This window comes from Arvicanthis niloticus, chromosome X (assembly GCF_011762505.2).
Source record: "Arvicanthis niloticus isolate mArvNil1 chromosome X, mArvNil1.pat.X, whole genome shotgun sequence".
NCBI classification, from domain to species: domain Eukaryota; kingdom Metazoa; phylum Chordata; class Mammalia; order Rodentia; family Muridae; genus Arvicanthis; species Arvicanthis niloticus.
The window spans coordinates 38,623,815-38,636,687 of record NC_047679.1 but is presented as its reverse complement, the minus strand read 5'-3'; positions in this window follow the sequence as shown (position 1 = coordinate 38,636,687).

The window sequence follows — 12,873 nt, the reverse complement described above, 5'->3', positions numbered from 1 at the left end:
CTGATAAAGCTATTGTCCCCATTTTCAGTCAGCTTGAAAAAGCTATTCTACTGCTTTCAAGAAAAGTCCATGAGCCCTTGGAGACCCAGAGTTAATCTCTTTACTTAAACCATCTGCGTCTTGATAAATGTTACTTAATAGCTAATATCCACTTATAAATGAAGGTTATCTTACTGATGACGACATTTTCTAGTTCCAACCATTTGTAGGTAAATTTAATGAGGTTATTGTTTTGAGAGCTGAAAATATTCAATTGTATATGTGTACCACATTTTCTTTATCCATTCTTCAGTTGAGGGACATCTAGGTTGTTTCCAGTTTCTGACTATTACATATGAAGCCATGAATAACATAGTTGTCCAATTGTTTTTTTTTTTTTTTTTTTTTATGTAGAATGACTTGCTCTTTGGGGATATGTCAAAGAATTGTATATCTGTGTCTTGAGGTACATCATACCCAACTTTCTGAGGAATCAATATTGATTTCCATAGTGACTCAAAAAGTTTGTACTCCTACTAAAATTGAGGAAAGTTCCCCATGCTACACATCATTGTCAGCATGGACTGTCACTTCTTATATTGATCTTAGCCGTTTGACATGTATAAGATGAAATCCAAAGTAGTTTTCAGTTGCATTTGCCTGATGATTACAAATGTTGAACACCTCTTTAACTGTATCTCAACTTTTGAGATTCCTCTATTGTTAATTCTCTGTTTATACCTATACTACATTTAACTGGATTATTTGATTTTTGAAATGCATTTTGTTGATTTCTTTATATACTTTGGATATTAGTACTCTATTGAATGTGAAGTTGTTAAATATGTTTTGTATTCTCTAGACTTCTATTTTGTTTGACTGACAGTGTCTTTTGCCTTACAGATGCTTTTTGGTTCCATGAAGTATCATTTATTAATTGTTAATCTTACTTCCTTCTCTATTGGTACTTTGTTTAGAAAATTGTAGCCTTCGCCAAATGCATTCAAGGTTATTCCCTACTTTTTCTTCTATCAAGTTTACCATATCTTGTTTTATGTTGGTTTCTTTGATTCCCTTGGACATGGGTTTTGTTCAGTGTGACAAATATGGATCTATTGGCATTCCAGAAGAATACATGTAGAAACATACAGATCTGCAGTTTGACCTGTACCATTTTTGAAGATGTTTCCCCCCCACCCCTGCTGTACATTTCTGACTTCTTTACTGAAAATCTAGTGTCTGTAGGTGTACATATTTATGTCTGGTTCTTATATTTGATTCTGTATATTAACGTGTCTGTGTTTATGCCAATACTATAGTATTTTTCTTACTATGGATGTGTAGTTTACCTTGAAATAAAGGAAGGCAAAACCTCTGGCAGTTGTGTTATTGTTTGGGATTGTTTTAGCTATCTGATTTTGAAAAAAAAATAGTTTTTGAAGGTGAAGATTGTTCTTTCAAAATCTGTAAAGAATTTTGTTGGAATCTTGATGGCTGCTGTGTTGATACTCTAGATTGTTTTTGATCAGATGTTCATTTTTATTACCTTAATGCTACCCATCCATGGGCATCTTCCTCAATTTCTTTCTTCAAAGACTTGAATGTTTTTGATACAAGCCTTTAACTTGTATTGTTAAAGTTACCCCAAAATATTTTATTTTAGGCTATTATAAATGTGTTGGTTTTTTTTCTAATTTCTTTTTCAATAAGTTTGTCATTATTATATAAGAATCCTACTGACTTTTTTTTTTTTTAGTTACATATGTCCATTCACTTCACTGAAACTGTTTATTAGGCATGAAAATTTTCTGATTAGGTATTTAGGGTCACTTATGTATACTATAAAATCATGTACAAAGAATATGTTGACTTCTTTTTTTCCAATTTGTATCACCTTGATTTGCTTTAGTTGTCTTATTGCTTTAGCTAAAACTTTAAGCACTGTATTAAATACTTATGCAGCAAGTGGTCAATCTTGTCTCTGATTTTAGTAGAAGTGTTCTGAGAGGAAAACCATATTTTTTAGTGTAATTAAAAAATAATTCTATGGTACCAAGAGCTGAGCACAACTATTTACATTTACATATTTTAACTTTATGTAAATATATAGCACTTTACTTAATTTTTGTTATTATATATACATATACACTGTACATATACAACACTATACATTCACAACACATATTCAATATATATATGTTTATACATACATTTAATTTACTTAAAATTAAGTTTTCTTTGCTGTAGGCACATATGTATATGGAAATCTGTAGGAAAAATACTTAAGCAATTTTATCAAAGCCTACAAAGAGCTATGTATGCTTAGGAATTAAATACAAGATTCATTTTTAATATTTGAAGACAGAATACATATGTATTCTACTAGGTTCAAGATTATATATGTCTGTCTTTCATGATATAGTAATGGTGGTTAGAAACTTTGAAGTTATGGACAAAGTGAATATTCCAAATAACTAAAATTTTAGAATATTATAGACAATCTTTTTCATGAAATTCATTCACTTATATTAGACTTTGTCTTATTTTGTAGAGACAATCTGTAATATTGAAGACTAGTAAAACATATGGAGTTTGTGATCCATCACATGTGTAATTATATACTTTAGGTAAGGAGAATGGTATAGTAACAAGAAATGTTTTTTGTTAGAGACCTTATAGAACATATTCAATTTTATCATTGTCTACAGATAATAAATTAAATATGTGTAAAGGTTACTTACAAAATTTATAATTTTGATTGCATGAATAAAATGGGACATCTTCAGGCAAGAATATGTCAATATTTATATTGACAATATTCAGGAAATCTCCCTGTGTATAAATAACAAATATACTTAAATTCAACATATTATAAATGGTCTTTAAATATTCAATGCATTTTAAGTCAAAACATTATTATTTGTGTTGTTTAATACTGTCAAACTCTGTTTTCAACATTCTCTAGAGGGTGATACATAGAATATCAGATATTTTCTTCTTTGTTGCTAGAATAAGAAAAGCACATTTGGAAATCTCAAAAGGCCAAACATTTACATTTTATTATATTTAAATTTATTTCTGAAATTGACATTCTCTTTAATGGTTTCAAGTCTCTGAGTGCCAATTTTTTATTTAGGCAGACATATATTTGTATCATTAGTGAAACCTTTTTAAAGCACATAGAAAACCGCAAGCCAGCAATCATGCATCCAGAAAAATGAAGGAAGTGGGAAAATTCTACAGAATACATTTTAAAACTAACGTGCCCTTACCTTCAACTAATACTAGACACTGTAGTAATCAGGGGAGAGATATTTTGTTACTACACCAGCTTGTTGCTATAAATAAGTTCTGGAGGGAAAATGTTATGTAAATTACAGAAACTACTACATGTATTTGAATTCTATCTTTTAGAACTGATTGGGAGAATTATCAGCTTAATTGACAGAAGTATTTTCTTTGCAAGCTTAGCAATCGGAGTTCAATCCATAGAAATCATGTAAAGGTGGAAAAGAATCACCTCCACAAATTCATTCCATCACCTCCATTTGCACGCTGTGATTGCCAACACATACACACACAGCGTACAAATACAGCCACAATAATAAGTAAACACAAATAGACTTTGATGATTTCAAGAGTGCATGTGCCTCTTTTGGGATCCAGTTCATACGGGGTCAAAGGACCTCAATAAGCATTGCTCTCAGACACACAAATCCATATTAAATATATTACTATCAGAATTCAAATTAAAATGAAAATCAAAATCACAATGGTATACCACTTTATAATTATGTAGGATGATTAATGATTTATGAGTTTTTCTGTTAACTGTGAAAAAGTCTAAATTTACGTAATGTACATAGATAAGTAATATGTTTTAGTTTATAATTGTCAAGACTGGAACCTAAGTTGTCTTAGAATTGTATTGATATTTTTCAAGCTTCCATGTTTTGTATACATTAATATTCAAGTTTTATTGGGAGTTGATTCTCTCTCCTTACATATAAATGTTTCCTTATGTATCTAGTACTACCATGGAATCAATTTAGCATTATGTGTACTGAATTTGAGTTACATACACACACACACGGACACACAGACACACAGACACACACACGAATAAAAATATTGCTAACTCTATGCCAAATACAATCATAAAGTTATTCATAAAAGAATGTTCTTTGATCATCCAGAGAAGAAGCTAAGATTCCAGCCAGGAAAGTCTTAGGTATTATTATATTGCTAAATTATGCATAAATCATGCTTTTTTCACAAGCCAGGAATATGATTTTCTTCCATTGATTTGTTGTGAAATTTTAGAAAGTTAAAAAGTAGATACTTTTTTTCAATAAATCCTTCTCTCAGTCTTGTGAATGAAGTTTGATAATTGCAATTAAGAATCTTTTAAATAAAAGTATTAATAGAAATATAGGTACTGTAATATTGGTTAAGCATTATATTCAATTACAATATGTATTGCTTAATAATATACTTCAAATACATAAAAACATGTTAAAAATAGAAATGTGAAGAGTAAATATTTACCAAAAAACACACATTGCTCTATTAACATTTTAGAATAAAAAGTTAGAAAATGAAGACTGTCAGGAGTAAAAGAACATTTAATAATAAATATTTTGTAAAAAAAGAGGCAGCACTTCTGCATGTGTATGTATTTAACATCAAAGCAGAAAATGTTGTGAAGAAAAAACTGATAAAAACTTCAGAGCAAAAGAGATAAATTCACTGTTACAGTTAGAGACTTCAGAACTGCTCTATCAGTAATTGACAGGTACAGCAGGCAGAAAATCAGTACAGATATAGTTGAACTTAACAGCACTATCAATCAACTGGATCTAATTGACATTAATAGAACACTTCATCCAACAGCAAACAAATGCAGTCTTTTCATACATAAACAGAACATTCATCAAAGTAGATCATAGCTTATATTAGAAAACACACCTTAACAAATTAAAACCAGAAATGATACAATCTTCTCAAGCAATGTGTTAGCCAGTTTTCCATTAGTGTAGCAAATATCTGACATTAAATGAATTATAAATAGCAAAGATTTAGTATAACATGCATTTCTAAAGACTTCAGCATATAACACATTAGCCCTCTTTGTTTAATTCTACAGTATGGTAGCATAACAATGCAGTGCAAAACCACTTTGAGGTGGAGAATTGTAGAGGAAATGAGAAAGGCATGAGAATCCTGAAATTCCTTGAATGCCATACATATTTTTACTGATCTGAAGACTACATGCTCTTATTTCATTCATCTCTTCACAATATCAATTTGGGGATTGAGTCTTCACACCAGAGTGTTTGTGGAATATTTCAGACCTAAATTGTAGCAGATCACCATATTATTAAATGTGACAAAATGTGATCCAGAAATGACTAAAAAATTCCCTATCCCCACAATTCAATTTAGCTCATACAGTTCTGAATTGCCTTTGTGTCTAAAAATTTCCAAGAGATACATATCTTCACAGGACTACATGTAGGTAAAAATAAAGACAAGAAAACATAAAAGTATATTTGCACACCAAAGAGGAATAGAAGGCAAGAAATAACAAAGTAAGGGCTGAAATCAATCAATTAGAAATGAACAGTATAAAGTATCAATGAAACCAAGAGTTGTCTTTTTGAGAAAATCAACAAAATAAATAAAACCTTAACCAAATTAACCAAATGACAGAGAGACGGTATACAAATAAACAAAATCAGAAATGAAAAGGAAGACATAACAACAGACCCTGAGGAAATTCAAAGAAGCCTTAGGTCTTTTTTCCAAAGCTTGTAGTTTGGAAAATTGGAAAATCTTAACAAAATAGATAATTTTATAGGCAGATACCACTTACCAAAGGTAAATCAAGATCGGGTAAACTATTTAAACTCTGTGTTCTACACAGATCTCGGGAACTCCAGGAGAACTCAAAGAATTGCTTAATCCAATGTAGTGAGACAAGGAGTCTTTTAATATGTTCAAACTTGGTTTGGATGGCAATCCAGTCCCACTAGCAGGGCAGGATTGCAATACTATGTTTAGGGGCTTAGAGCATTTATACACAAGCAGATTCCGAGGTTTCAGGGTTATATGACAAGAAAAATGATAAGGGAAGTCATTTTTAAAACACAACACCATCTGCTTAGGTGGTGGGATGGGTCACACAATTGGGGAGGGAAGCCTTTATGATGCTATCAGTGATGAATGTTTTCATAAACCAGTCACAGCTGTCTGAGAAACACTTGATTGCCCAAAAATATGGTACTTTATCTCTCTAAGGATGTGTGGTTTTTCTACTTTCCCCAAGGACAGGGGGCACCTGTACTGGGGAGTGCCTAGCTATCCATTAGAGAAGGTACCAGTGACTAGGGCTGGGAGTTGTTGCTGTTTATCTGTATCAGGCTGGTGTTTGTCATTCCCAGGAGGGGGATTTCATTAGGAAGTGTTACTGGAATGGGAATTGCTGAATTTTGGAGCTGGGCTCAGCCTCCTTTGAAAGGTCAGACAGCAGGAAAGAGTGGGTGAGGAAAAAAATTGTTTTTGCAAGGGAGTGCTGAGGTGAGGGGGAGCTTTGCTTCAGCAAGGGAGTTCTGAGGCTAGAAGTGTTGGGGCTGACTGCCTAGCCTCATTACCTACAGACCACTAACCCCTAAAGAAATAGAAAAAACATTCAAAATTTCCCAATCACAAAAGGCCAGGGGCAGATGGTTTTAGTATAGACCTCTACCAACATTCTTCAAACTATTACACAAAATATAAGCAGAGAAACAGTGCCAAACTCATTCTATGAAGCCACAGTCACCACTACAACTAAAAATCCAAAGACACAAAAAAGAAATAGAACTTCAGATTAATTTCTCTTATAAACATTGATGCAAGATACTCATTAAAATACACACAAGCAGAATCCAGGAACACAACAAAACCTTATCCAAAATTATCAAGGAGGCTTCTTTCCAAGGGTGCATGGGTGATCCTATATATGAAATTCTATCAATGAAATACACCATATAAACAAACTGAAAGAAAGAAATCGCATGACCATCTAGCCTGATGGTACAAAAACTTTTGATAAAATCTAACACCCTTTATATTAAAAAATATTAGAGAGATCAGGAATATAAGATACATAACAAAACATAATCAAAACAACATTTGTCAACCTAATAGCCAACATCAAGCTAAATAAATAAAAACTTAAATAAATTCCACTAAATTCAGGGACAAGGCTACCCACTTTCTCCCTATCTATTCATTATAGTACTTGAAGTTCTAGCCAGAGCAATAAGATAACTAATGGATATAAAGGGGATACAAATTGAAAAAGAAGTCAGAGAATCACTATTTGTGGCTAATATGATAGTGTACATAACTTTCCCCAAAAGTTCTACCAGAGACCTCCTCTAACTGATAAACACCTACAGCAAAGTATCTGGACACAAAATTAACTCAAAGAACTCAGTAGCCCTCCTCTATACAAACAATAAACAGGCTGAGGAGAAATTAGGGAAACAATATACTTAACAATAGTCATGAATAGTATAAAATATCTTGGTGTAGTTCTAACCAAGCAAGTGAAAGATCTGTATGACAAGAACTTCAAGTTTCAGAACAAAAAACATGAAGTAGATATAAGAAGATGGAAAGTTCTTTCTTGCTCTTTTATAAGTAAGATTAACATAGTGAGAATGGCCATCATACCAACAACAGTAATCTAATGATTCAATGCAATCTTCATCACATTTCCATTTCATATATATATATATATATATATATATATATATATATTTACCTTGAAAGAACAATTCTTGACATCATATAGTAAATCAAAACAAAACAAAACAAAAAACCCAGAATAGCAAGAAAAATCTTGGACAATAAAAGAACTTCAGTAAGAATCACCTTCCTTGAACTATAGCTGTACTACAGAGCAACAATGATAAAAATTGCATGGCATTCTTACAGAAACATACATGTTGATCAAGGAAATAGAATTGAAGACCTAGAAATAAACCCACACACCTGTAGACACTTGAGTTTTTTAGAAATAAGACTAAAACCATACAATGGAAAAAGAAACATCTTCAAAATATGGTGCTGGTCTAATAGGATGTCTATAAGTAGAAAATGCAAAAAGCTCCATATTTATCACCTCACACAAGTTTCAAGTCTGAGTGGATCAAAGGAGCTCAACATAAAACTAGGTACACTAAATCTCATAAAAGAGAAATTGAGAAATATCATTGAATGCATTAGTACAGGAAACAATTTCCTGACTAGAATACATATGACTCAGGTTCTAAGATCAACAATTGCTAAATGGGAAACTTATACAACTGAAAATTTTCTGTAAGCCAAAGGACACTGACAATAGGACAAAAGGTAGCCTATTATTTGGAAATGATTTTCAACAACCTACATTTGACAGAGGGCTAATATCAAAAATATTTACAGATTTCCATGTAGCAGAGGATGGCTTTATCTGGCATCAATGGGAGGAGAGGCCCTTGTCCAGGGAAGGCTTTATGCTCTAGTGTAGGGGAATGCCAGGGTGGTGAGGTGGTAGTGGGTAGGTGAGTGGGAGAGCACCCTCACAGACACAGGGCTTTAGAGGATGGATAGGGGGATTGCAGAGGAGAAACCCAGAAAGGGGATAACATTTCAAATGTCAATAATAAAATACCCAATATGAAAAAAGAACTCAATTAGTTAGACATCAAGAACCCAATAATTAAAAACTGGTACAGAGCTAAATAGAGAATTCTCAACAGAGGAATCTTGAATGGCTAAAAATCTTTTAAAGAAATGTTCAAAATCCTTAGTCATCAGGGAAATGCAAATCAAGAGAACTCTGAAGTTCTGTCTGATGTTCACCGGTCAAATGGCTAAAATCAAAAACTCAATAGATAGTACATGATGGCAAGGATGGTGAGCATTGTGAACACTCCTTCATTGCTTGTGGGAGTGCAAAGATATACCTTTACTTTGGAAATCCATTTTGTGGTTTCTCAGAAAACTGGAAATATTCTACCTCAAGACCCAGCTATACCACTCCTAGTCATATACCCAAATGATGCTCCACCATCCCACAAAAGCAATTGCTCAACTATGTTTACAACAGCTTTATTTGTAATAGACAGAAACTGTAAACTTAGATTTCCCTCCACTGAAGAATGGATAAAGAATATATGGTACATTTACACAATGGAATACAATTCTGGTATTAAAAACGAAGACATCATGAATTTTTCAGGCAAATGCATGGTTATTGAGAGTATCACTCTGAGTGGATGTAACACAGTCCCAATAGAATATGCATGGTCTGTACTCACTTATAAGTAGATATTATCCATAAACTATAGGATACCTATTTGTACTCTATAGATACAATGAAGCTAAACAAGAAGGAAGGCACAAGTGAAGATGCTTGAATCTAACTTAGAAGGTAGGAAGAAAATATTCATAAGAGGCAGAAAGAGGGAGGTATCTGTGTGGGAGATGTGAAGAGGAGGATAATAGAGGTATATGGAGGGATAGGAGAGATAGTCAATGGTTTGTAAAATGAATGAAAATATTTCACTGACAGGGGTGGGGAGGTGCAGGGCATCTTGAAGACATCACAGAGACCTGGGAAAGGGAGCCAGGTGACTTTTTCTATGACTCACAGCAGTGGGAATATAGAACCTGAAGAGTCTACCTCCTGTAGCCAGGACAGAACCCCAGGGGTGTGGTAAGGACGCCAACCCACCCACAATACATTTGATCCCAAATTTATTCTGTCTACATGAAATTCAGGGACTGGGGATAAAGCAGGGTTTGACTGAATGTCCAACCAATAACTGTTCTAACTAGAGAACAATCCCATGGGAATGCACCAATTCCTGACACTTTTAATGTTACTCTGTTCTGCTTGCAGACATTAGCCTAGCCCAGATGTCCTATGAGAAGCTCCACACAGCAACTGGCTCAAAGGGCAGCAGACACCCACAGACAAACAGTGAATAGAGCTGCCGACTCTTATGGAAGCATAGGAGAAAGCATTGTAGGCCCCGAATGGTATTAGGACTTTACAGGAAGACCAAAAGAGTAAACTAACCTGGACCCTTGGGCTCTTAGAGACCTAACTACCAAGCAAAGTGGACCTCCCTGCACATGTAGCAGATGTGCACCTTGGTCTTCATGTAGGTCCTCAACAACTGGAGCAGGGGCTATCCCAAATCCTATTGCCAGTACATAGGATATGTTCTTCTAGCTGGGCTCCCTTATCTGGCCTCAGTGGGAAAGGATATGTCTAGTCACATGGAAACTTGATGTACCACAGTGGGTAGCCTCCTTCCTGATCAGAAAAGAAAGGGTGGGGGATGGGGGAAGTTAGTGTGATGCGGTGACTAGGAGGAGTGCTAGGGACAGCATACAATGACAGGGACTGTCGGCAGTAGGCTAGGATGGAGACATCTTAGAAGCCCAAGGCAGCTCCTTGTAAAGAGGATGATGTCTGGGACCTTGAGAAGCAGGAGACACATCCCTCCAGGGTACCCACCATCTGAAATAAGGAACTACGTGTGCAGTAAGCTGAGATGGAGACATCTCAGTAGCCTGCAGCAGCTCTTTGTAAAAAAACAGCTGTTCCCATTTCTCCTAACCTTAGCCCTGGACAATGGCTGTATAGATTTCATTTGTGCATGGCTGCTTTTCAGTTGGCCTTGGTGTGCATAATTATTCTATTATATTTGACTTTCTTACTTTTTTCTACTTCTGTTCTGGTGAATTCTGTGAATCTAGATGTTCCCTGATGTAACGATTCTTAAACAATTAAAAATTGAGGCATGGGGCACAGCACGGTACAGTCCTAATGGCCCAGGTGCATGCTGTACTTTCTCATTTTGGAAACAATGCAAAAACTGCACAATGGTAGTTCCAGATTAATGTTTGACTTGCAAAGAAAGTTTGAAGAAATTATTAAAAAAAAGAAATAGAGCCAACATTGAGACCCCAAGAAAGGAAAAATAAACTATTAAAGTTATGAAGTAAGTTTTGCACAACATTTAAGAGTAGTTCCTGAATAAGCAAGTATAGAATGCATAAAACTATATATTAGTAAAACTAAGTCAAAACTTTGGGACTCTTAGAAGAGTCATTGTGTGCAGTGTACAGAAGCAGAAAACTAGCAGAACCACTGAGTTAAAGGTTAACTTGAATCTTTCTGGCCATTGCCTGGCAGCTTTGCCCATGTCATTTATCATTAGAGCTTCACAGGAAAATGCAAGTTGCTGGCCTTGGAGCTCTGAGTTCTGAATTATAATAAGTAAAAAGTTAAAGTTTAAATAATGATAAGTTTTCAATTATCATTATTTTGGCAACAAGCCTGGGAATAGGGAAGCTAGAAACTTTGATGAAAAACTGTAATTCTTAATTCTTTGTGGGATGTGGTGATTCTTTTGAATTTGATTTGGCAATGATTATATAATGTCTTCTTTTCTATCTGCTTTTGGAGTATCAATAAAAGACTGGGGCAAGAGAAAGGTGAGAGAGCATGAGAAGAGCATATGAACAGTAAGTAAAGAAAGAATGTGAAGAGTGAAGAGAGAATGTGAGGTGTGTATGGAGAGTGTATGTGTGAGTGAAAGGAGAGTACATGAAGCATATGTGGGATGTGTATGAGATGTGTGTGAAGAGTGTGTGTCAGAATGAATGGGGAACACACAGAGGTGTGTAGCAATGTGGGAGTTCAAAAAATGAAAAGTTCAGAGGAGAAAAGCAGAGTGCACAGGAGAATGCAGAGTGTGTGCAGCCTCAAGCTGTGAGTGAAAGAGCGAGAGAGAAAGAAAGCAGAGAGTGAGAGGGAAGAAAGAGAAACATTAAGCCTTGAAAAATTGCCTGACAGCTTGTACCCCAAAGGTAGTCTGTGTATATAAAGTAGTCTGTGTATATTTATTATGCGCCTTCCAGATATGCCTCTTCCAGTTGAGAACTCAGATCTTGTGTTGAGGCTGGACCCCAAAAGAGGAGAACAGTGAGTGGGATATAAAGTGAATAAGGAAAAAATGTCTTCATACACAAACAGAAAAATGTAACAGGAGAGGTATTAATCTATTCAAGACAACAGAGTTATAACTGCTACATACATTTATAATTAAATTAATGTATTGATGATGAGAGTAAGGATCATTATTAAGTCTTATGTGTGGCAGAAACACTGAAATTATTTTATATGCATAGTAAGTAGTCAAATATTTTATAGCCCCTTGAAAAAATTGCAAATAAATTAGGGCCATCACATTTTTTTTTCTTTTTGAATTTACACTTTTTCCCTTCGTACAGATACTTTGTGAGTTACATAACCTGTACTCCACACTTGTTCATCTCCCTGTCCCCTCATATCTGTGTTTCACCATTGTAACCCCCAAAAGATAGTAATCAAATAAAAATATAAAAAACACAGCATTGCAAGCATTGCAAGAAGTTTTCATATGTCACAATGTATTTCATGATATATCTCTCTTTTCACATATCTGCACTTACAAACATGTATTGCAATGGTGCACTGATCTGGTCTAGTTTGATTTCTCTGGATTTTGTGACCATCAATATTGTATCCTTGCTGGGCCTCATCCTGGTTTTTCTGTTGTTGGCCTGTGTTATTGAGATCCTTCAGCATTTGTTCAGCAGTCTTAGCACTTTCCTATCATTCACAGATGATATAGACTTTGGGGTGGGCCAACTCTGAGTTCTGGATCTGGACCTGGATGATAGCTGATCATACTGGCTCTCCCTTAGCTGCACCACCACAGGAACATAATGCTGCCATTAGCTGGAGGCAGGGACAGCTTTCTTACTCTTATGTCTTCAGGGCTGGCTCACCAACACCCACAC